The sequence below is a fragment of the Rattus norvegicus genome, chromosome 9, assembly GCF_036323735.1.
Source record: "Rattus norvegicus strain BN/NHsdMcwi chromosome 9, GRCr8, whole genome shotgun sequence".
NCBI lineage: Eukaryota > Metazoa > Chordata > Mammalia > Rodentia > Muridae > Rattus > Rattus norvegicus.
Genome location: NC_086027.1, coordinates 103,773,041 through 103,796,667, shown reverse-complemented (window position 1 = coordinate 103,796,667; position 23,627 = coordinate 103,773,041). Strand labels below are relative to the sequence as shown.

Below are 23,627 nucleotides of genomic sequence, written 5' to 3'. Positions count from 1 at the left end.
TTAGTGGCCACTCGGAGTTAATCAGAAAAAAAAAGCATACTAATTACTATTCTTGTAGGATTAGTGGCTTTGTCTTTAAACCTTATGTATACTAGAATGTTAGGCTTAAATGCTCATGTAAATCAACTTCAAGGGCCTTTATCCAAACCAACAGGAACAACTGATTTTAATTATTCTATGGAATAACTAAAAAACATAATAGAGAAAAAATTGGTATAATCATTCTGTAAAGAATTCAAAAGAATTTTAGTTAAAAAAGATTCAGTAAGGACTGAATATTTGAAAAATTATATTCATTTTCTAATTTTTTAAAAAAATATGAATTAAGGTGTAGCTGGATCCAGAAGCCACATATATCCTTGCACTAAGGAGGGAGAGGGAGAAGGACCTATACGTCTGAGGCCACCCTGATCTACAGAGTGAGTTCCAGGACAGATAGCCAGTGCTACAAAGAGAAAGCCCATGTCAAAACCCATAAATAAATAAATAAATAAATAAATAAATAAATAAATAAATAAATTCACACATCTCATTTCTATGTGTATACATATACACACAAAACACATGCACACATACACACACACTCATACAAAACATACACACACACATATGACTTTAAATATACAGGAAATAACTTTTGTATTCCTCTAGAATTAGATTCATTTTGACTATAACACCCTCATTACACAGCAAGAATATAAATGTGTGAGGATGTGCATATGGCGCACATATGCATACAACCAAAAGCTATATATACAGCACCAGAACACAAATACTTTAGTAAGTATTTGCTATGAATATTGCAAAGTATTATATTTTACTTACAAATACTGCTCTTTGTGCTATCATTTGGATATATTATATAGTTGACATGAGTTTAATTTTTATAATACAAATATTCAAATCAGACACAACTTTTATACTAACAATATTGTTTCTCCTTATCATATACATGTGAACCACAAAATATAGTTATATTTATCCAATTTTCTCCATCAAACTTTTCTACATGTCCCCTAATCATGATCTTTTTCTGATGACAATGATTTTCTGTTGTTTTCATAACCTGCTCTGTTCTTTTAGTGTTGCCCATATACACATGGGCATAGGACCACCTACTAAAACCTGGGAACCCAACAGCATATAAATTAATTTTCAACAGTAGAAGTGAAGATGTGACAACTCAGATGGCAGACTTCATAAAGGTTTTGGAACACGTTTTCTAGTTTAACATTTCTCTCAGATATCATAGTTATTTGCTGACTAGTGCAATGCCAGCCTTGTTATGGGGAAAGGTATAATTGATTACAGTTTTGAAGGATATTTTTTCACACTCAAAACATGCATTAATCATTTTTCTATTGTTTTGGTAAAACATCATGACCAAGGCACCATGAAGAAGATTTGTTTTGGATATACGATTTCAGAGATTTAAAGTCCAGGATGATTAAATGTAGGCAAGATGATAGGCAGACCTGGCAGTTGGAGCAGCAGCTGAGCGTCCATGTTTTGAGGCACAATCAGGAAGCCAAGTGCTACTCTTAATGGCATGAGTCTTTTGAAATTCAAAGACAGCTCTCAGGGAGGTATTTCCTCAAGCAAGGACACATCTTCTAATTCTCCCCAAATATCCACAAATTAGGGACTAAGTATTCAAATACCCAGGACATCCCATTTAAAACACTACAGCATGTGATAAATATTCAATTCACAATAAGATGTGTCTATTTGATGGATGGGTTCATGCCATTGCTTCTTGGTTCTCTAACAGTGACAAACTCTCACTTGCCTAACTCAGGTTTAACCAATTTTACAGTAGCTTCATATCTCACATCATTAATTGTGAAGTTTTGATATTTCACATAATTTCACATATATTCAATGTCTCAGGACTTGAATTTTTAGTAGCATAATTTGCTGAAAATAATGCCTTCTTTCTATTTGCAGATCAGTCCATCAAGGATATTCAGACAGATTAAATAACTAATAAAATGGCTAAGCGTATGTGAAATAGATGAATGAGGTGTGCGGAATATATACAGTTCCTTAGCAAGCATCTAATTCAGTAATTTAATTGAGATCATGGAGCTAATTGTGTTTTTTTTATTTTTTATTGGCAATTTTATGTATTTACATTTCAAATGTTATCCCCTTTCCCCCTCTTGCATTCCCCCTCCTCTTTCCCCCTGCTTCTTTGAAGATGCTCCCACGCCCACCTCACCACCCTGTTATTCTCCTACACTGGGGTATTGAGTCTTCACAGGACCAAGGGCCTCTCCTCCTACTGATGCCAGACAGTCCCATTCTCTGCAGCATAAAGGGCTGGAGCCATGGGTCCCTCCATGTGTACTCTAGTTGGTGGTTTAGTCCCTGGGAGCTCTGGGAGTTCTGGTTGGTTGATATTATTGTTCTTCCTAAGGGGTTACAAACCCCTTCAGCTCCTTCAGTCTATTCTCTAACTCCTCTATTGGGGTCCCATGCTCAGTCTGAGCTGCAAGCATCCTCATCTGTATCAGTAAGGCTCTGGTAGATAATGGTGTTCTAAAAAGTACGATTCTTATTCTAATTCATTTTTGATGTGTGTGCATGCATGAGACACGCACCTTGTTACAGGAAAATTTGTTGCTGTTTCCTGTCACTACTACTTAAGCATTCTTTATTCCCTTCTGCCTGTAATTGGTGAGGTCAGAAGGTAGTTTAATGCCAAGAAAAAGAAAAGAAAAAAGAAAAGAAGGGTGTATTATTAAGGGTATATTATTGTGAAGATTAATAAGCCACAGAGGTGAATGCTTAAAATCCTGAGGTTCTGAGTTTGATTCTTAAAACTGAAATATCAAATAAATGACACTCCCAATTAATAGTTCTTTTCAATTACTTTTATAGGACGTTTGCTACTTTTTTTTCCCCAATGGGGAGAGGTTTGAATGAGAGAACGAGATAAAGGAGAGGGATAAGAGAGAGAAGAAAAAAAGAGCTAGTTCTTAATCCCTAGATTAATTTCGGTCTTTTTCTTCTGTAACATTTTGAATTGATGTTAGTTCTTGGCCTTCCCAATATTAGGCACTTCTCATACAGTATGCACGTATCAAACATCACAAAGATATTACTAAAAACACGCGCACACACTACACTTTATTTCATGGGCCTTTTGGAAGGAATTTCTAACTAATTGTTCATGGTAAAGCACTAGTAAGGCAAACATATAACACAGCCACAGTGGTTCTATACACCTTGGTTTGATACAATTAGAAACTATAAAACTTGTCTAAGGTGTGTTTTAAATGGACAGTAATAAACAATACACCACACTTCATTTAGCTCAGAACTGAGTATTTTGCTCTTGTGTGAATCAGACAATACCATAGTGACTTGGATACAGAAGCTTCTATTTCTCATCAAGAGAAAGTCAATCAATAAAGTTCACCAGAAAATTTGCTCAAATGAAGCAAAGTATTATTCATCAAAAAGTTATTCCTGCTATTATAAGCAACTTAGAAGAATCAGGCAAAATAAGATTCTTCAACAGTTTGGCTGTGGGTCAGAGAAAAGATTTATTCTGAAATACAGAAAGATCATCTCAGAATTCAGTTCAGAGAGGTCATGGAAGTGACATCACCTGCACGAAATTAAAATGTAATGTTGTTAACCCAATCGGGAAAATAAAACGGAATGATTCCAAAATGTAATAATCCTGTGGGTGACTGTTAATAACTTTACCTTTTCAGTTATCTATAGCTTCACAGGAAGCGATTTAATCATCGACTTAACATAATCACTAACACTGACTTTGATCTTAAATTTGGATGTTGCCTACATTCACCTCAGCACTTCCATTTCTCTATGTTCAAGAGATGTCTAAGTCACTTTCAGGCTTCTTTTTAATTTTTATTCCTCTTGATTTCGAAATTACAATTTCTTCATTACTCTCTCCCCTGTCCTTCTTCTAAAACTACCCACATAAATCTGATTTCTCTCTTCCAATTTCATGGCCTATTTTCCCTGAGTTGTTATTATAGGCACATGTGTTACCTGTCAATATATTACTTTCAACTATTTAATATCTGTCTCCTTTTAAAATCGGCTTTTTATTATGTACCTTTGATTTGTTTCTCATGAGAGTGGCGCCCACACATTTTTTTTTTAAAGTACACACTTTAGTTTTCAGTAAAGCTTCACTATGCGGAGGACAATAAACTGAACTTAGTATCTTCATATACCAGAAAATGTTGACAACTTTCCTTTTTCATTGACTTAATGAAGAAATGCAAGTCTCACTAGCAATTGGGTTGGGGTGACTTATATTGTCACTGTGGTATTAACAATTTGCAAGGATATGAATATTCCATAAAAACACAAATTTGCAATGCTGGACTGGTTTGTCAGGGCCAAATCTGTTAAGCTTGTGTGTCAGCTTTATCTCATCACTGTGCCTACAGACAGGGTCTCTGCATTTATACTCTGCGCATGGTGTCTTTGTAGTTTTCACTGTTAAATCTTTATAAGTTGGTTTTGGGTATTGAGGATATTAATTTTTATTTTATTTTCAATTATGTGTCTGTACCCATGAATACAGGTACTGGCAGAAGCTGAGAGGCATTGAATCCCCTGACACTAAAATTACAGGATGTAGTGAACCATGAGACATGGCTTCTCAGGGAATAATAATCAGGTCCACAGTAAGATCAGCACATACTCTTGACTGATAAATTATCCAGTCCCATTTGGGGACATTTTCTATTGGTGTGATTAAGGTTTAGTCTTAAGGTATTATTGTATCTTCAACCTGAATTAGGGAAAAGTTTTATTCTATTTCTCTTTTCTCTTAGTGTACTGTGAAGTCCTCTACCACATATAAAATAAATATTTTTTCATCTTTCTTTCCTGTAGTGTGTAGTTTTATATTCTACCCGCCTTCTGCTTTTCACCTTTTGCCTTTCACCTTTCACCCTGGGAGGTAATTGTGCTACCAGCTCCCTCAAGAATCCCCTTGAATCATCAGATATAAAACAAGAACATTACCCAAAGCATCCACATGGACAGACCCATGACTTGAGCAACATATGTAGCAGAGGATGACCTTGTTGCCTACCAGTGGTAAGAGAAGCCCTGGGTCCTGCCAATGCTGGACTCCCCAATGTAGGGGAATGTCAGGGCGGGGAGGCAGGAAGAGGGTATGTTTGGGGAAGGGAAACACCTTTGTGGAAGAAGGTGGAGGGGGATGGGATAGGGGGCTTATGGATGTGAAACAGGGAAAGGGAATAACATTTGAAATGTAAATTAAAAATATCCAATAAGAAAACCAAGGGGATGGGGAAGACAAATAATTGTTCAATTTTAATTTGCCTTCTTGGCATAATTGCTGGGTGCTACTATCTCCTGCATAGAAAAGCATGCCTTTACCAATTTCTTTTTTAAAAATTTTTCTTGGATATTTTATGTATTTACATTAAAAATATTATCCCCTTCCCCCTCAACCTGCTTTTGAAGATTCTCCCACTCTCACCCACCCACCCACCCACACACTCCCAGCTCAGTGCCCTGGCATACCTCTACACTGGGGAAACAAACTTTTCTAGGACCAAGGGATTCCTCTCCTATTGATGACAGACAATGCCACCCTCTGCTACACATGCAGGTAGAGCCACGGGTTCCTCCATGTGTATTCATTGGTTGGTGGTTTAGTCCCTGGGAGCTTTGGGGGTTCTGGTTGGTTGATTTTGTTGTTCTTCCTATGGGGTTACAAATCCCTTCAGCTGCTTCAGTCCTTTCTCTATTGATGTCTCCATGCCCAGTCCAATGGTAAGCTGCAAGCATCTTCAACTGTATCAATAAGATTCTGGCAGAAACTCTCAGGAGACATCTATATCAGGCTCCAGTCAGCAAGCACTTCTTGGCTTCAGCAATGACTGGGTTTGGTGACTGCATATAGGAGGGATCCCTAGGTGGGGCAGTATCTGGATGACCTTTTCTTCAGTCCCTGCTCTACTTTTTGTCCCTGTACTTCCTCCCATAATTATTTTATTCTACCTTCTAAGAAGGATTGAAGCATCCACAATTTTGGTCTTCCTTCTTCTTGAGATTCATAGGGTCTATGAATTGTTTCTTGGCTAATATCCTGAAGTTTTGGGCTCATATCCACGTATCAGTGAATGCATACCATTTGTGTTCTTTTGTGACTGGGTTACCTCACTCAGGATGATATTTTCTAGTTTCATCCATTTGCCTAAGAATTTCATATAGTCATTGTATTCAATACCTGAGTAGTAATCCATTGTGTAGATGTGCCACATTTTCTGTATTCATTCCTCTGTTAAAGGACATCTGGGTTCTTTCCTGCCTCTGGCTATTATGAATAAGGCTGCTCTGAACATAGTGGAGCATTTGTCCTTGTTTATGTTGGAGCATCCTTTGTGTGTATGCTCAGGAGTTGTATAGCTGGGTCCTCAGGTAGTACTATGTCCACATTTCTGAGGAACCTCCAGACTGGTTCCCAGAGTGGTTGTACCAGCTTGCAATCCCACCAACAATGGAGGAGTGTTCCTCTTTCTCCCCATCTTTGCCAGCATGTGTTGTCACATGATTTTTTGATCTTAGCCATTCTGACAGGTACTTGGTGGAATCTCAGGGTTTTGATTTACACAACCCTGATGACTAAGGATGTTGAACATTTCTTTAGGTGCTTCTTGGCTGAGAAAATTTTTGTTTAGTTCTGAGCCCCATTTTTAATAGGATTATTTGGTTCTCTTCAGTCTAAATTCTTGAGTTCTTTTTACATATTAGATAGTAGCCCTCTATCAGAATTAAGATTGTTCAGGATCTTGTCCAATCAGTTGGCTGACATTTTGTCCTATTGACAGTGTCCTTTGCCTTGCAGAAACTTTATAATTTTATCAGGTCCCATTTGTTGATTCTTGATCTTAGAGCATAAGTCATTGGTGTTTTCTTAAGGAAAATTTCCCCTGTGCCTATGTGTTCAAGGCTCTTCCCCACTTTCTCTTCTATTTGTTTCAGTGTATCTGGTTTTATGTGAAGGTCTTTGATCCACTTGGACTGAACTTTGTACAAGGAGAAAATAATAGGTCAATTTGCCTTCTTCTACATTCTGACCTCTAGTTGAACCAGCATTATTTGTTGAAAATGCTTTATTTTTTCCATTGGATGCTTTTATGTCCTTTGTCAATTATCAAGGGACCATAGGTGTTTGGGTTCATTTCTGGGTCTAATTCTATTCAATTGATCTATTTGCCTGTCTCACCAATACTATACAGTTTTTATCACTACAGCTGGAGATTAGAGATGGTGATTCCCCCAGAAGTTCTTTTATTGTTGAGGATAGTTTTAGCTATCCTGGGTTTTTTGTTATTCCAAATGAATTTGCAAATTGCTCTTTCTAAATCTGTGAAGAATTGAGTTGGAATTTTGATGGGGATTTCATTGAATATGTCGATTCCTTTGACAAGATGGCCATCTTTACTATATTACTCCTGCCATTCCATGAACGTAGAAGGCCTTTCCATCTTCTGAGATCTTCAATTTCTTTCTTCAGATACTTGGAGTTCTTGTCATATAGATCTTTCACTTGTTTAGTTAGAATCAAGACAAGATATTCAAAGAATACCTAATACCAATACTCTTCAAACTATTCCACCAAATAGAAAGAGAAGGAACACTACTGAATTTGTTCCTTAAAGCCACAATTAAGTTCATACCTAAACCACACAAAGACCCTACAAAGAAAGAGAACTATAGACCAATTTATCTCATGAATATCGATGCAAAAAGTACTCAATAAAATTCTCGCAAACTGAATCCAAGAACACATGAAAACGATCATTCACCATGATCAAGTAGGGTTCATCCCAGGGATTCAGGCATGCTTCAATATATGGAAATCCATCAACACAATCCACTATATAAACAAACTCAAAGAAAAAAATCACATGATCATCTCATTAGATGCTAAGAACACATTTGACAAAATTCAACATCTCTTCATGATAAAAGTCGGGGAAAGATCACTAATTCAAGCCTATACCCAAATATAGTAAAAGAAAAATATAGCAACCCAGTAGCCAACATCAAACTAAATGGAGAGAAACTTTAAGCAATCCCACTACAACCAAGTACTAGACAGGGCTGCCTACTCACTCCATACCTATTCAATATAGTACTCAAAGTCCTAGCCACAGCAATTAGACCAAAAAGAGGTCAAAGGGATACAAATTGGAAAGGAAGAAGTCAAAATATCACTATTTGCAGATGATAAGATTGGATACTTAAGTGACCGCAAAAATTCCACCAGAGAACTCCTAAACCTGATAAACAACTTCAGCAAAGTGGATGGATATAAAATTTTCTCAAACAAATCAGTAGCCTTCCTCTATTCAAAACATAAACAGGCTGAGAAAGAAATTTTGGAAACAATACCCTTGATTATAGTGAGCAATTTCTCATCTTCCTCTCTTCCACCTGCCCTATTCTTTAGTTGCTGAACTGTCTGTCCTCTCTACCTGCCTATGGGAATGGTAATTGCACTACTATCCCCTCCCGAAAGCATGGCAAACTCCATTCTCCTCCCTTGCATCTCTCTCTTTCTCTCCCTTCAGGGACTGGGAAGTCATGCCTGTCCTTTCTGCCTTGCAATTGATTCAAGGCTTTCTTTACTGACACATCAAGAACCAATTGGGGAACAGGACCTTAACCGCAGAACTGCTCCCTACAGTATAGAATACATTTTTTGTGATCTTTGAAAGATAACCATATATTATATTTTATTTCAACTCTGCAACAAAGATTTAAGCCCCATGGAAAAACAAGTAGAAAACCTTAAGGCGGACTCTTACTCTTTCTATAAAGCTATTATTTCTATTCTGAGTCTCCACTACAATGGAGATATCATTAGACTCCCTTTTAATATTTTCTGTGAACGTGCAGTAAAGTTCTTCTACATAGCTTTGGTTGGGAAATAGAGTCCCCAGTATTTGTTACCTCCAGGGTAATCACAGTATTCTCACAGCCCAATTGCATCCATTAACACAGTCAAGAATTTTTATGATGAATTGCCTTTGCCACCTCTCATTACCTTTACTTCAGCTGATCCAAGAACCACGACTCCTTCCTCTCAGCACATATTTCTTTTTCAATGATGGTCAATGTTGAATTGAGTTTTAGGTCAAGTTCTTGTTTTATAAACTGAGCTTTATTTAAACTAGTCTTGAATTTTATGATGTTCAAATTTTTCATTGAAAATATAATAATGGTGCACCTTTGATTTATAAATGCAACCAAAATGATCATCTACCAACTTTTGAAAGGCTTAACATTTTAACAATACTATCTATGACATTTATTGATTTAAATGGCCAGGTCATACTTTGGACAAGTAAATGAAAGTTGTTTCAGCTTAATCCTTTATACAAATTAAATGATATAAATATAGGATATTTCTGAATGTTAAAACAAGAAAAAGGGGGCTGGGGATTTAGCTCAGTGGTAGAGCGCTTATCTAGGAAGCGCAAGGCCCTGGGTTCGGTCCCCAGCTCCGAAAAAAAAAAAAACCAAGAAAAAAAGTTTAAAATTTAAAAGGTTTAATTGAACAAAGTGAAAGAAAACACAATGAAGACACAATAATATTTCTCACTATAGTTTGCTTCTTACTAATTTATATGTATTTGTTTTAGTGACAGGGCTAAATAAAATATATCAGCCTAATTTCTTTCCGTACTCAGTATCCTTTTTTCCTCTTTAAGAAAGACTCTTGGACTTTATGAGAAGGACTATGAAAACACCTCCTTTCAATGGGGTACATATCCTTTCAATAGACTTTAAAGGAGAAGCATGAGATTTTCTGGAGAGTGGAAGTGCATGAGTTGCTAAGAATAAAGTATAAAAGGATGGGTGGCTGCAGGGTATGAGTACACTATATACTGTGAAGAACTAGGGAAGAGAGTTAGGAAAATGCTGTGACTCATGAGATGTAAAAGAAGACACATACTATTATGTCTGAGCAATTGTCTCTCTCCATTGTTTAACCAGGGGATTTGCCTTCTTACTGAGAAACAGAGATCCCAAGGTTTAATATGATAATTAAGTGGTTATGTGTTTAGGATTATTATATTGAGTGTTAATTATGGATCTTTATTTTACATGTTAATGTTTTGGCTTAATAAATTTTCACTAAATACAATGTATGTTTTTACAAATATGTTAAGTTAGTGCATGAAATTTTTAGAGCCAGTAAATTAAATACCATTACAGTAAGAAAATTAATAAAGTAATGAAGCTTTAATTTTTGCTAGAGTAGGAGAGTTCTACCACCACCTATCCAAGGGATTTATACAAGAGAGGAGAAAAGAAAAGCCTGCACAATTCATTTTCCACAACAATAAAATGAGCACGTTAAAAGGAATTGGTTTTCACAGCTGTGCACCAAGAAGTTCTAGGACCTCATGGATGAGACCAGGGGATCAGTAAACTGACCAGTGGGGCTGTTTTTATATTTATATTTTTTTTATTCTGATAGCCCTTGTTGATGCTAAAATTTTGCTTATAACCTTTGAAAATAAAAGTTGAAAGTCAGTAGGTTGAAAGAGTTTAAAAGTTACAAATTTATTGGTAAGAGAATTAAGACTCACCATTAATTTCTCAGTAATATTGTTTTAAAAAATACCTCTAACTGCTTGCTTTAAGGCAATAATATAAAAGAATTAGTTTCGTGTTCTTGGGGGAGAAACAATGAATTTAATGTATATGCAGCCATAAAATCCCGTTGAAGGTGGTGGGGAATAATGCCTTCTCCTCTCAGTCACTGCTGCTTGTCGCAATTGTTAGATATGTCTTTCTCATCTTTAACTTCTTCGCATCGTCTCTGCCTTTGTGTTCTTCTGTGTAGCTCCAACTTTTCTTATGGAAGTCGATCCTCTTAGATTAAAAGTCATCCAAACTGGACTACATCTGCAAGGATACTGTTATTCAATAAGGTCACATCATTGGGTCTAGGAGCTGTGTCTATTAGACTGAGATATTTAAGCCTAATATAGAAATCAAATAAGGACAGTAATGCAGGATAGATCAACACAGCCCACTATACATGCTTTGGAAACTTCATAGTTAATGTGGGGATGTTTTAAAAGATTATGTTTGTTCCTGCATCGTCACATTATTTAAGCATGTAAGCATGGGCAAGACTCAAACTTTTTTTTCTAAAGCCTTAATGGTAAAACGCCTATAACTTTGTGTCTCAGAAAGTTACACCTTTTCTTCTTCCTGCATTCTAGTTTGTTTACACCTTGTTGTTCTGATAGCAATGAACACCTTTATGCAAATTATCTGAAATTCTCTACTGAACAAAAATGAGGTCTTCTAGAAACTCACCTTTTTTTCTATGAATATGTATATTCCATTTAACCATTTTCCTGTATTATTTTTCTATTATTATATAGTACATCTTCATCTTTCATCTTTATCAAAGTGACATTATTTGTAATAGATGAATCTCACAGTAATTTGTGATGAGTTATATAGAACTCAGAGTTTTGCATCTGGAATGTAAAGAATGTCTGCTATGTATTCTAGTTGCTTCTCTCTCTCTCTCTCTCTTTCTTCTTCTTCTCCTCCTCCTCCTCTTTCTCCTCCTTTTATCTCTCTCTCTGTCTCTCTCTCTCTGTTTCTCTCTCTGTCTCTGTCTCTCTGTCTCTGTCTCTGTCTCTGTCTCTCTCTCTCTGTCTCTCTCTCTCTCTCTCTCTCTCCCTCTCATATAAGAGGAAAAATTGTGATATGTTCTTTGCTTCTGACGTGTGCATTTTCATCTTGAGAGGGCTGTATAAAGGAGATTATATTATATTTTTCAATTTTCTATTGTTTATGCCAATCACACAACAACAGTAAACTAAAGCAAACCTAACCAAATGCAAACCCTTATTAGCTTTTAAAGCAAATTTGTTGAAAATATAGCCTGTTCCATGGGTCGAGCTTTATATGTTGCAATATTGCCTGGATGACAAACTCCATTAAGGAACAATAGTAATCTGGAGTTATCATTGGGGCAACTCAGCGGAAAAGCTCAGCTAGATAATGACTGGTAGCTTGCACTATCCACTGTAAAACACAAGATCATTAGATAATAGCCACCGGGTACTCTTAGAAGATCACACTGGAGCTTCTTTGCAGAGTAAACGGGAAATGTTCATGCTAACCACTTCATTGTGAAACCATGTGACCCAAAGAAGTTCTTTCACACATAAAGTATTGTATTGAAGTTGTTGCTATTATTGCTGTTTGTATTTTGCTACTGAAAGACTGGTCATTCAGGTCCCAGGACCACTACAGTTATGACGACTCTCTCAATTGGTTCTTTTAGCAGATAGGATTCTCAGAGTAAAATTTACTCTGTGGGAAGAAACAGCTCCATTCTCACTACTTTTGTTCCTACAGTTGCAGAATGGAGTCTCTGGGAAGACCTAACTGAGCATCTATAAAGAACTTTCTTTTTCCCTGTAGTGTAGAGGGACTCGTGGATTCTTCTCCCTGATCTGAAGATTTAGGAGTTAGACATGAGATTTGAAGGATGATTTAGTTTCTTTGGGCAAGAGAAGATTGGTATTGTTTTCACATGAGAGGACTTGTTATGGAAGTGGTTTTCTCATGAAGAAGCTTTCTCCCCCTGCTCTCTCCTTTAATTCTCCTTTACCATTCTGTCTTCTGCCATGGAGTGATGCAGGAAGTAGGCTCTTATCAAATGCTATCCCTCAGCCTTTTAGCTTTGTTAAAGCAGTCCAGAATGGTCCAAGATGAAATTACTTCCTGACTCTACACATGGTCCTTAGATGAGGCCAATGCCCAAGCTTTTTCTAACATGTCATTTCATGTAACTTGTCAGTTGCATGGTGATGCATCTGAAAATAGGTTTTTGAATTTTCTGAATTTCTGTGGAAAAGATTGGGCTACCAATGACTGTTTATTTAATGTGTAACTGTGACTGTAGGGAGGCTAAGGAGCCTTCTTCTATTCAGTGTTGATGATTCTGGCAGATAATCACGTTCAGCAAAAGATTCACTTTGCGAATCCAGTTACACATAGGAAATAAAACAAATTTCAATAGTAGTATATAAATATAAAGATAACAAAAACATCAATGTATCATAATGGTTGGAAATAAAAACTAAAATGTCAAAGAATTACCACTTCTTTTACAATTGTTCCATTTTTTAATATAACTATTATAACAACAAATATTGTTCTGGTACAGACTTAAACTCTATGTCCAATTTGAACCTAAAATTGAGGTCACCTAGTAAACAAGAACCATTTAAGATGTCCAATTCAAGGACAAAAATGGATTTTAAGTCACAAGAGACTATTAGCAACATAATAATTACATTCTTTCTTGAGTAATTGAAAAAGCTCTGATTTCATATTTTGTTTTAGTTTAAACCTTGACAGTGACATAAACAACAGAAATTAACTCATGTACTTCCACAGGCTTAAAAGTCTAAGGTCACAATATTGACATATTTTGCTTCCTATGGGACCACTAAGTCCCTCTAGGCAGTTTCAAATGTTCTGCCCTTTTGACACCTCTGGTTTTAATTTTCTAAAAACACCAGTCACTTGGACAAGAGCTTGTCCTAGGGATCTCATTTTATCCTCTTCATTCCTTCAAACACTTATTTCACTTAGGTATTTGTGTTCTCAAGTAAAGTGCTTGAACCTCAAGATATAAATTTTAGTAAACATGATTTAGCTAAAACCAAGACTTTCTATTCAAATGTAGGATTCTTGCTTCACTTAGTAAAAAATAAAAAATAGTCTGCTTTATGACATGCAGATTATTTCAATTATGTTTAGTTTCCCCTAGGATTTTCTGTTTTCATTGAGAAGACAAAGGAATTATTTATTAGTGTACATTTATCAATCACCTTTCCACCTACATAAATACATAACAAAAATTAAAATATTCTCATCAAACTTTCTAATTAACCACTTTTGATCTGTTGCTAATATTTTCATGACCTTTCTTCTAAAGTATGGATATTTTGATATACTATGATTCCTAATTTCTTGAATTATGCATATACTAATGTTTCTGTATTTTCTTTAATATTTCTTGTTTTTAATGTCAGAATAATGATGCATTAATAAAATATAGTTTTGGTAAAAATGTTGTAATGAAGTCAGTAACTGATAAAATAAATGCAGTAGTGGTACACATACTTTGAAGGTAACCAACAGCTCCCTAATTGGGTTTAAGACTCTCTCCTCATATTGGAAAGCATGTCTGGTACTGAATCCTAGACAATTATTTATGGCTATGTAACTGATAGATCTTGGAGGAGACCCTACTACATACTAAATATTTGTTCTTAAACCGACACGTAATTGTAGTCCTCACCCCTTATTAGAGTGGAAATTTCTGGTTGTATCCTGTGATATTTTGCTGAAGCAGACTCATGTAATGTTTTGCTAAAGCCAGACCCATGAGAGGTTGTGTGATGTTTTTAGAGAATATAAATAGGACCCTGCAGGCAGTGATGGGCACTTAAATTGCTAACTGTGCGACACATCTTTTGTCTCCTGTCCGTGCTGACCTTTAGTTCATTGAGAGAGACACAGCAGATAACACCAAGCTGTTGAGGTCACTCCCCCTGACTTTGCCAATTTGGCCTGACTGTTTTTGCTGGGTTGTGCTGACACTGCTGATCTATGCTGGATTGTTGGAATCCTCACACTACTGACCAAGACTGCTGGTATCCTAACAAATGGAGATGAGAATCACCCCCAAAGAACTACTTCTAAACTGGTTTGTATCCCCTCATACTATTTGCCAACCTTTCTCCCCTACCGTTTGCTATTGTAATAGAAAGAGGGTCTGAAGTGTTTGAGAACTCTTATTAATGTAGGTTTTGAAAAATATAACCCTCTACCTCATCATGGAAAGTTCTCTCACCACTCCAACTGACAGATCCACAGCATAATTTCTGAGCATGAGGGTTAGGGATTATCGAGGAAAGAGGAAACAGATTGGAAGAGCCCGTGGAAGAGGGGGCTTATTGTATACCCTAGGGATACATGGAAAATCTCACTAATATGTTTGCTTCAGTATGAGCTGAACAAGAAAAATACTGATAGACAAACTCTAATGGATGGGGTAAAGGCCATTGGGCCTCAACTCTGCACAAAGGCCTATAGGCAAGTAACAAATGCTGAGAGTAAGATGAAGCCAAGAGTTAAATAAATATGAAAAAGATAGAATGTACCATGACCTGGATAAAAAAGACTTACGAGCATGCTGTAAAGTGTTTTATACTGACAGTGTGAGTAAATTAAAAAATGTTAAAAGCTGAGAAATAAATTCATCCGAGGATGACATAAGAAAAAGCAAACAAATGTAACCCAACAACTCGGAACAGATATACTCTGTTTTGTGAGATTTTGTGTTGTCCTTTTTATCTTTCCCTTTTGAAAATTCATGGCCTAATGTTTTATAATGACATAATTTGCCCACTTTTCATATTGTTGGATTTATCTGTTATAATTATTTTCTTTGTACTTCCCATGAGAGTTATAAAAGCCATGTTGCAAAAGTCTATTTCAAGTTGATAATAAATGACCTTCAATTATATACAAACCATCTTTTTTTTTATTTCCACCTCTGCATAGTTTGTTTGGAGAATAGTAAATCACCTCACTGCACTGCACAACTATTTTATACTTATCCTTATTTTAATAACATTTTATACTTATGTGTAGAAGCCACAGCTTACAGAAAGCATTAGAAGAACTAAACCCTTAGGCTTTTTACTTCAATGGAAGAAAATGACTGATACGTAAGTGACTCCAGTCACTTGGAAGACTGGAGTTGATGCTGTCTAACAACCTGGTGATTTTTGCTATTCCATAAAGCCAGACTTTCTGAATCCCCCAAAAATTCAGTGTAGTTTAGGCCCTGAGCCAGATCTTTGTTTCCCATTGAATAGAAACCATTCTCACAAAAGAGGCCTCACTTCATGTATTCCAGCAAGAGAATCCATCCTTCTTATTACAAATACTTTTTCTGTAGGCCCTTTCCCTGAGCACCATGAGTTTATCTGTCAATAAAAAACTCATTCTTATTGTACGGGTCACGGATGTTTTGCCATAGAGAGATATGTGTTTTGCAAGGGAGTTTCAATTCTACCATCGCCATCTCCATAGCTTTATTATAACAACTGTCAGGTAGAGACTTTCCCCTAATGTCTTGCTGCATTTAAGAATGTAAGAAAAATAAAAGGTGAAGTCAGACTCGGAAAACTTTGATCAAGCACCTGTGGTGCTGACCCAGGTTCCCTTCTGTATCTCATGTGGATCATTATCCTGCAGGCTGTGACCTTTTAGGGACCCCCACACTTATAACTATTTTGGGGTTTAATGTTTTAACATTTTGGGGTTTTATGTTTTAACGTCCACTAAAGAGTTGTGACTAACTACTGCTACAGCACTACATAATCTGAATTTATCTACACATGTCCTTTCCTAGTGAATTTTGTAAGGAAATAGGCTCTGTTCTGCTATCCACTCTCTTTTGGTTTCAGCTAAGATTCTGAACTTAACAAGCAACACACTGTTCTGTTTCTATTTCGTGATAATTTTACCTCAAAAGTTATTTGGAAGTGTGTTTAGTAATTTTTATTTTCAAAGAACAGTGACCGTTTCATTCCCTTCTGAACATCAAGGGTTCTGCAAGCAAATCAACCAATAGCCTTAGAGCTCCCTGGACGTGGTTACTTGTTGCATTAAAAACCTCCACTTTGTTGAGTTGTAAAATGTACCTAAGAATATACCTTGCTATATTCTTCAGAGTCTTCCACCTGTCTCCTTCGCTTACTGAACCCTACGTTTCTTTGTGCATATTTGAGAAGGTTCATTATTATTTCAAAAGGGCTCTATCTCCTACCACAATTACAGTGTTCTATCTGAGAGTCTCTCACTATATTTCAGTTTCTTCATATATTTCTGTCTTTCAGCTCTTTTGACTAGATACGATAAAATATCCATATTATACTTAATTGAGCTCTTTTCTTGATCCATACTACTGTTCAAACTCTTCTAACAACATTCTAATCTTATAATAATTTAATGACGTTTTTATTTGCAAAAGATTTATTTGGTTCCCACTTTGAAATGTGTTTTCCTAGTGCTGGAGAGATGATTGTGTGGTTAAGGGCAGTTGAAGCTCTTTTAGAGGACCAGAGGTTAGCTTCCCTCACCGACATTGGCCTGTTCACTGCACTAGCTCCAGAGGACCTGACACACTCTTTTTGCCTCCACAAGTACCTGTGTGAATGTGAGTGCATGCACAAACACACACGCGTAGAAAAATGTAATTTTAAAATAAATTTATGACTTTCCATTTTTCTTTTAGTGAAAATAGATTTCTTATTTCAATGTCAGAACAATGATGCATTAATAATAAAATATGCTGAGAAAGGACTAGAAGAGCTTGAAGGGGCTTGAGACCCCATATGAACAACAATGCCAACCAACCAGAGCTTCCAGGGACTAAGCCACTACCAAAGACTATGCATGGACTGACCCTGGGCTCCAACCTCATAGGTAGCAATGAATATCCTAGTAAGGGCACCAGTGGAAGGGGAAGCCCTGGGTCCTGCCAAGACTGAACCCCCAGTAAAGGGATTGTTTGGGGGAGGGCGGTAATGGGGGGAGGATAGAAAGGAGAACACACATATAGAAGGGTAGGGGGAGGGGTTAGGGGGATGTTGGCCCGGAAACCGGGAAAGGGAATAACAATCGAAATGTAAATAAGAAATACTCAAGTTAATAAAGATGGGGAAAAAAAGAAAAAATATGCTTTTGGTAAAAATGTTTTCGAAAACATTCTCTCTGCTCTCCTCTTGTATGTTTGCTTTACCCTCTTAACCGAATCCACACCCTTTGGGCATCTTATAAAGATAAAGATTAACAATAAAATAAGACAAAAGCAAACAGAAAGAGTAGTCATACCGTAATATGAGAAAAAACAAAACCAAACAAACAGGAACTGGAAAACAAAGACACAGAAGAATTCCCTCCCCAGATCCTTTAATGTGTGCTTCTCGTGTTTTTGTTCCGATTTTCACTTCGTTCACGTCGCGCTTTCCTTGGGCTGCTGAGCATCTTTACAGCTTAGGGTTTGATTTGGTTTTTATTCTGGGGAGGTCAGTTCCTGGTCATTCATACAGATTTTGTGTTATTAATTCTTTCTTCCACATATTTAAACACACAACCATGGCTACTGACAGGCTTCTTTTCTTTATAAACCTGTTTCAATACTTGCCCTGGCTTAATGTTCAGAGGACGACCGCACCCTGCTCCATGGATGTCTCTCCTTTGAATTTGTAAGTTTCTTTTTCTTCTTTTAAAAATTTTATTAGACATATTTCTTTACTTACATTTCAAAGGTTATTCCGCTTCCCGGTTTCCTGTCCATAAGCCCCATTCCCCCCTCCCCCATATGGGTATTCCCCCTATACCTCCCCTTTATCACCCCCGACATATTCCCCTGCACTGGGGGTCCAACCTTGGCAAGACCAAGGGCTTCCCCTTCCCCTGTTGCCCCAACAAGGCCATTCTCTGCTCCATATGCACCTGGAGCCCAGGGTCAGTCCGTGTATAGTCTTTGGGTAGTGGTTTAGTCCCTGGAAGCTCTGGTTGGTTGCATTGTTGTTCTTACGGGGTTGCAAGCTCCTTCAGCTCTTTCAGTCCTTCCTCTCCAGTAGCAAAGTGACTTAGCCTTAAGAGAGTTAAACATTGTCTTATTAAAGAGCAACCCTAAATAGCTCCTAAGACAAGGTCTTAACCCCGCCAATGCTTTGCCCCTCTTCTGCCTCAACAGGAACAAAGAAGAAAGAAGAGTAGCCAGGGCTGGCCCCCAGCAAATACATTTTCTCAAATTATAGTATGATTTTGATTTTCTACAGAAATGTCCCAGTGTGTCAGAGTTCTTTGGCTTAGAGTCCTTGCCAGCAGCTTTAAATCTTTTATTTGACTGCTATGACACTTATGTGGACCAGGTAACTAGCACTAAACTACTACCTTATTAAAGTAGGCACCCTGAATTTTTAATTCTCTCATGAATTAGGACACCAGTATTTTATTTCACATTGGTGTGGTTGATTTCAATTATGTTTTTGAAATTTCATGAAGACTTGCTAAGTTATCCACACTGAGGTACTTACTTTTCAAGCAATGATGGGAAGGTTTCTTTTCCTTAGATTACTTCAAAGGCTACAGACAAAATCGTGGACTCCCCTGAGGAGTCGTCTCGCAGTCCTCTTTTATTACTGTATGAATGCTATTCAGTTCCACTATATTTTTATCTTAACATTATTCATCGGAACATATAAGGGCTGTTTACAAAGACAGCATAATTCAACTTATGAACTATCTTCACCGAATTCAAGTGTATTTTAGGTTAGTGATAGAAAAATAGAGTTTGGATGTATAAAAATAAAGCAGAGGTATCATGGACAGCTTGATTGTTAGCACCATGGGGAATAAAGAAACAAGTTGCTATATATAGAACACGCTTGAATATACAACTTATATATTTTATCCTTGACCTCTATTGAGCTTCTATCTATAACTTGATATAACTCAGGATAAGATAAGTATTCCCAGTATCAAGAATAATAACTTTCCATAATGAGAAAATTCCAACCACATTTTAATTAATAATATTAATGCCTTCTTAAAGTGTTTTTTATTAAACTTTAATTTATCTATGTATCTTGTGAGTGGGTGGAAATTTTCATGGTTTTTGGTGGAGGCCACCCATGAAGGAGTTGCTCCCCTCCGTTTACCATGGAGGTTGCAGGAGATTAAACTTAAGCTGTCAGGCTTGATTTTGGTGCAAATGAGTCATCTCTATGACTTAGGACACCTGATGTTGAAATAGGTTCTTCATATGTGAGTGCTGTACACACACACACACACACACACACACACACACATACACACACACATACACACACACACTTTCACCTGAAATTGTAAAATTATTTCATTTATTAATTTTTGTGAACAATGAGTATCTAATCACAGGCCTTGTGCCTTCTGGATAAATGCCTTACTACTAATATCAACCTCTGATCTTTTTCATTTATTAACTAAAATTTCTATGAAATTTCACTCTGCAATTCTTCAGGTATTCAGCGCTGTTCATTCTATAATGCGGGAAGAAGAACATTTTTCTCCATGACGTTGCACACCATCCTAGCACGATCATTCTGTGTGTTCTTTATAAATACCCCAATTTTAAGGGTTGGGGATTTAGCTCAGTGGTAGAGCGCTTGCCTAGGAAGCGCAAGGCCCTGGGTTCGGTCCCCAGCTCTGAAAAAAAAAAAGAACAAAAAAAAATACCCCAATTTTCTGAAACTCAGGTCTACTTATCTGATTAACATTCACCAACTGAATTAATAAATGTTTCAATCAACTAATAATAAGTAAAATATTCTTACAAGTGTTTGCCTATTCTCGGTAATTTTCATTTATATGAAACTTGTTCTAATTGTCATCACTGTTAAGCAGTCCCTGGAGTAACTATGGAATAATTTCCATTTCTTACTCTCATTCCATAATGCAAGGAAGCACTCATGTTGAATGTCTTCTTCAACTTACATCTGTTTTCAAAATCTCACTTAGAGTGTATTGCAGTAACTCTCTGTATATGTCTATTTTGAAATTTATTATTTTCCTAATGTTAATAAAGGTTTGGTTTCTATTCATCTTTTTCTGTATGTGGATGTGTGTTGTCTACATGTGTGCATGTATGTGTGTAGATATGAGTGATTGTGCTGGTGTGTTTGTGCATGAAGGGGTCCAAGACTGATTTTATGAGTCTTGCTTGATCACCATTTTATTCCTTGACACAAGCTGTGTCGTTTGAACCCAGAGCTCACTGATTTGGCTCTTGTCCCTTGCTTTAGTTTTTTCCCTTTTACAACATTTTTGCTAATGGAACTACAGTTTGACCACTACCAAGTCACCTGGTATTCATGTGTGTGCTGAGAATCTCCTTTTACACATTCATGCATGCTGACAAGCATTCTACTTAGTCACCTTCCCATATCAAATTTACTCTCTAAAAAAAAAAGCTCTAGTACTTTGTTTCTTATGCATGGATTTTTTTGTAGATTTAGTTTAAACAATGATTCGGATTTGATTTTTTTATTTCTAATGGTTTCTACATTCAAATTAAGGCCTGAAAATAAGGAATGAACTATGTACGTCTCATTGTTTTCTCCTCTCTCCATGTCCCCTTTCTCACTGCATCTTCCTCCCCCTTTGTTCCTCTCTCTTTTCTTCTTCCTCCTCCCTCCATTTCTCTGTTGCAATCTCTATCTCTCTCTCCATCTTCAATCTTTGTCATTCTAGTTTTCTGGAGAAATATAAAAAGTACGTGAATTACTTGAAGTCCAAGTATATTTGCCCAGTTCCCGAATTTCATGAAAAAGGTATTAAAACCTTTACATCAATTGTGATGATTATCAGGTACTTGTAAGTAGTGTATATTGTGTATAGAATTTTCTATCATTGATTACTTTGAAGCAGTTTTTATTTGTGGATAAATTTAAAATATTATGGAATACGTTTTCTTCAAGTAGAGAATAATTCATCCATTAATTGATTATTAGTTTGATGAAGAATAAATTTTCATTGCCAGAAAAGAAATACTACCATTTAACAAATATAGATGGGTCAAAAATTATATTGATTTAAATATTACGCACATATATAAGCATAATTATTCCTAACATAATTGTGTGTGTATAAAAGGAACATAATTTTGAAAGCTATCAGAGGGATAGAGAGAGAGAAAATATTATTGTAGAATTGATCAGCTTTCTTTGTAAACATTTAATGTTCTTAGCGTTTTCACAGAAATGTTTTCATTTTGTATGAACATATGTAATCCCCCCTTTAGTTTCAGAGACATGGTTTCTTTATGTAGACCATGCTGGTCACAAACTCATTCACGCTCCTGCCTCAGTATGAATTCTTGAATTATAGGCATGTGTGACTATATTAAACAGAGAGAATTTTGGGATTCTTAATTTCAGCGATGGAGAGATGGCTCATTGGTTAAGAGCAATGGCTGCTCTTCCAGGGGACCTGAGTTTAATTTCCAGCATGCACATGGTATCTCCCAACAGTCTTTAGCTCCAGCTCCAGGAGCTCTAACACCTTCATACAGGCACACACGTAGGCACACACTGATGTTCATTAAAACAGAATGTGAGGCTCTTCACTCTCGTGGGGATGACCTCACCGGAAACGCCCAACAGTCACCTAAGAAACCACCTCCAGTAGACGGACACAGCCCCCAGTTGAGGTATGGAACTACTTACCGATATTCAATTTTTTTAAACTCAGAATTGTTCCTGTCTAAAGGAAATGCATGGACAAAAATGGAGCAGAGACTGAAGGAAAGGCCATTCAGAGATCGCCTCACCTTGGCATCCAACCCATGCTCAGGCACCAAACCCTGACACGATTACTGATGCCATGTTGTGCTTGTAGATAGGAGCCTAGCATGGCTGTCCTCTGAGAGGTTCTACCTCGGTGACTGAGACAGATGTGGATACTTAGACAGCCAACCATTGGAATGAGGTCGGGGACCACTATGGGAGAGTTAGAGTAAGGATTGAAGAAGAACAGCAGTATTAACTAACCAGACACCTCAGAGCTCCCAGAGACTAAGCCACCATTCAAAGAGCTTAAATGGGCTGGCTCGTGCCCCCCAACACCCTGTACAGATGTAGCAGAGGGATGCGTTTTTGGGCCTCAGTGGGAAAGGATGTGTCTAATCCTGTAGAAAGTTGATGTCCCAGGGAAGGGGAATGTTGGAGGAAGTAAGGCAGGAATGGGTGGGCGGGTGGAGGAGCATTCTTCTCAGGAGCAAAGTTAAGATGAAGAACTCTGGGATGGGGGAGCAGGATTTGAAAAGTAAATAAATAAAATAATTTCTTTATTTTTAAAATAAAGAAATTCTTAATTTTACATTTCATTGTTAACAGTAGCAGAGACTCCCAGATACTTTCAATGTTTTATCATCCTCTTTAGCTTTACTTGGTACTTATTTCAAACTCTGAAGACTGCATGTAATACTCATTTGCTGATCTTGATTTTCATCCTTTACAATTTATCTTCCCCTTGGTTTACACATGACTATGAGTCTACAACTTTGGATTCTGTAGGCATTTATATTTATTCTAAATTTGTTTCCATTTTTACTCTTCAATTATCTATAAGCTACTATTTTCTTAAACTTTCAAGATTTGACAATCAAACATTTAATTTAACTTTGCGAGTTAATATTGAACTTGTAATTAGAGAAGTTATTTGGTAACTTTCTATTCTGTGAATTTATTGAAATTATTAAATATGCATATTTGTTTCTATATCCAGTTATATTGCCTTGCTATTTTCTCTTTTGTGAATATAGTGACTACACACACACACACACACACACACACACACATAAACACGCACATACACACACATTGAATCCATTTTCTAGGGAAAAATTCGTACATTTTCTTCATTGTAGCAGTGAAGACTTAATCGATTACTAGTTCAGTGAAGAACAAATC

General features: G+C 36.7%; 1 long non-coding RNA gene across 2 annotated transcripts in view; it reads left to right on the top strand.

The window, feature by feature from the left end:
• The first annotated feature begins 22,317 nt into the window (after positions 1–22,317).
• Positions 22,318–23,627, top strand: part of LOC120094752 (uncharacterized) — a 193,787-nt gene continuing 192,477 nt past the window's right edge. Inside the window, exon 1 of one of the 2 annotated variants that reach the window (XR_005489341.2) lies at positions 22,318–22,366. This is a non-coding gene — a long non-coding RNA (uncharacterized LOC120094752). The remainder of the gene's footprint in view (positions 22,367–23,627) is intronic. The other variant, XR_010054880.1, reaches the window with a different exon arrangement.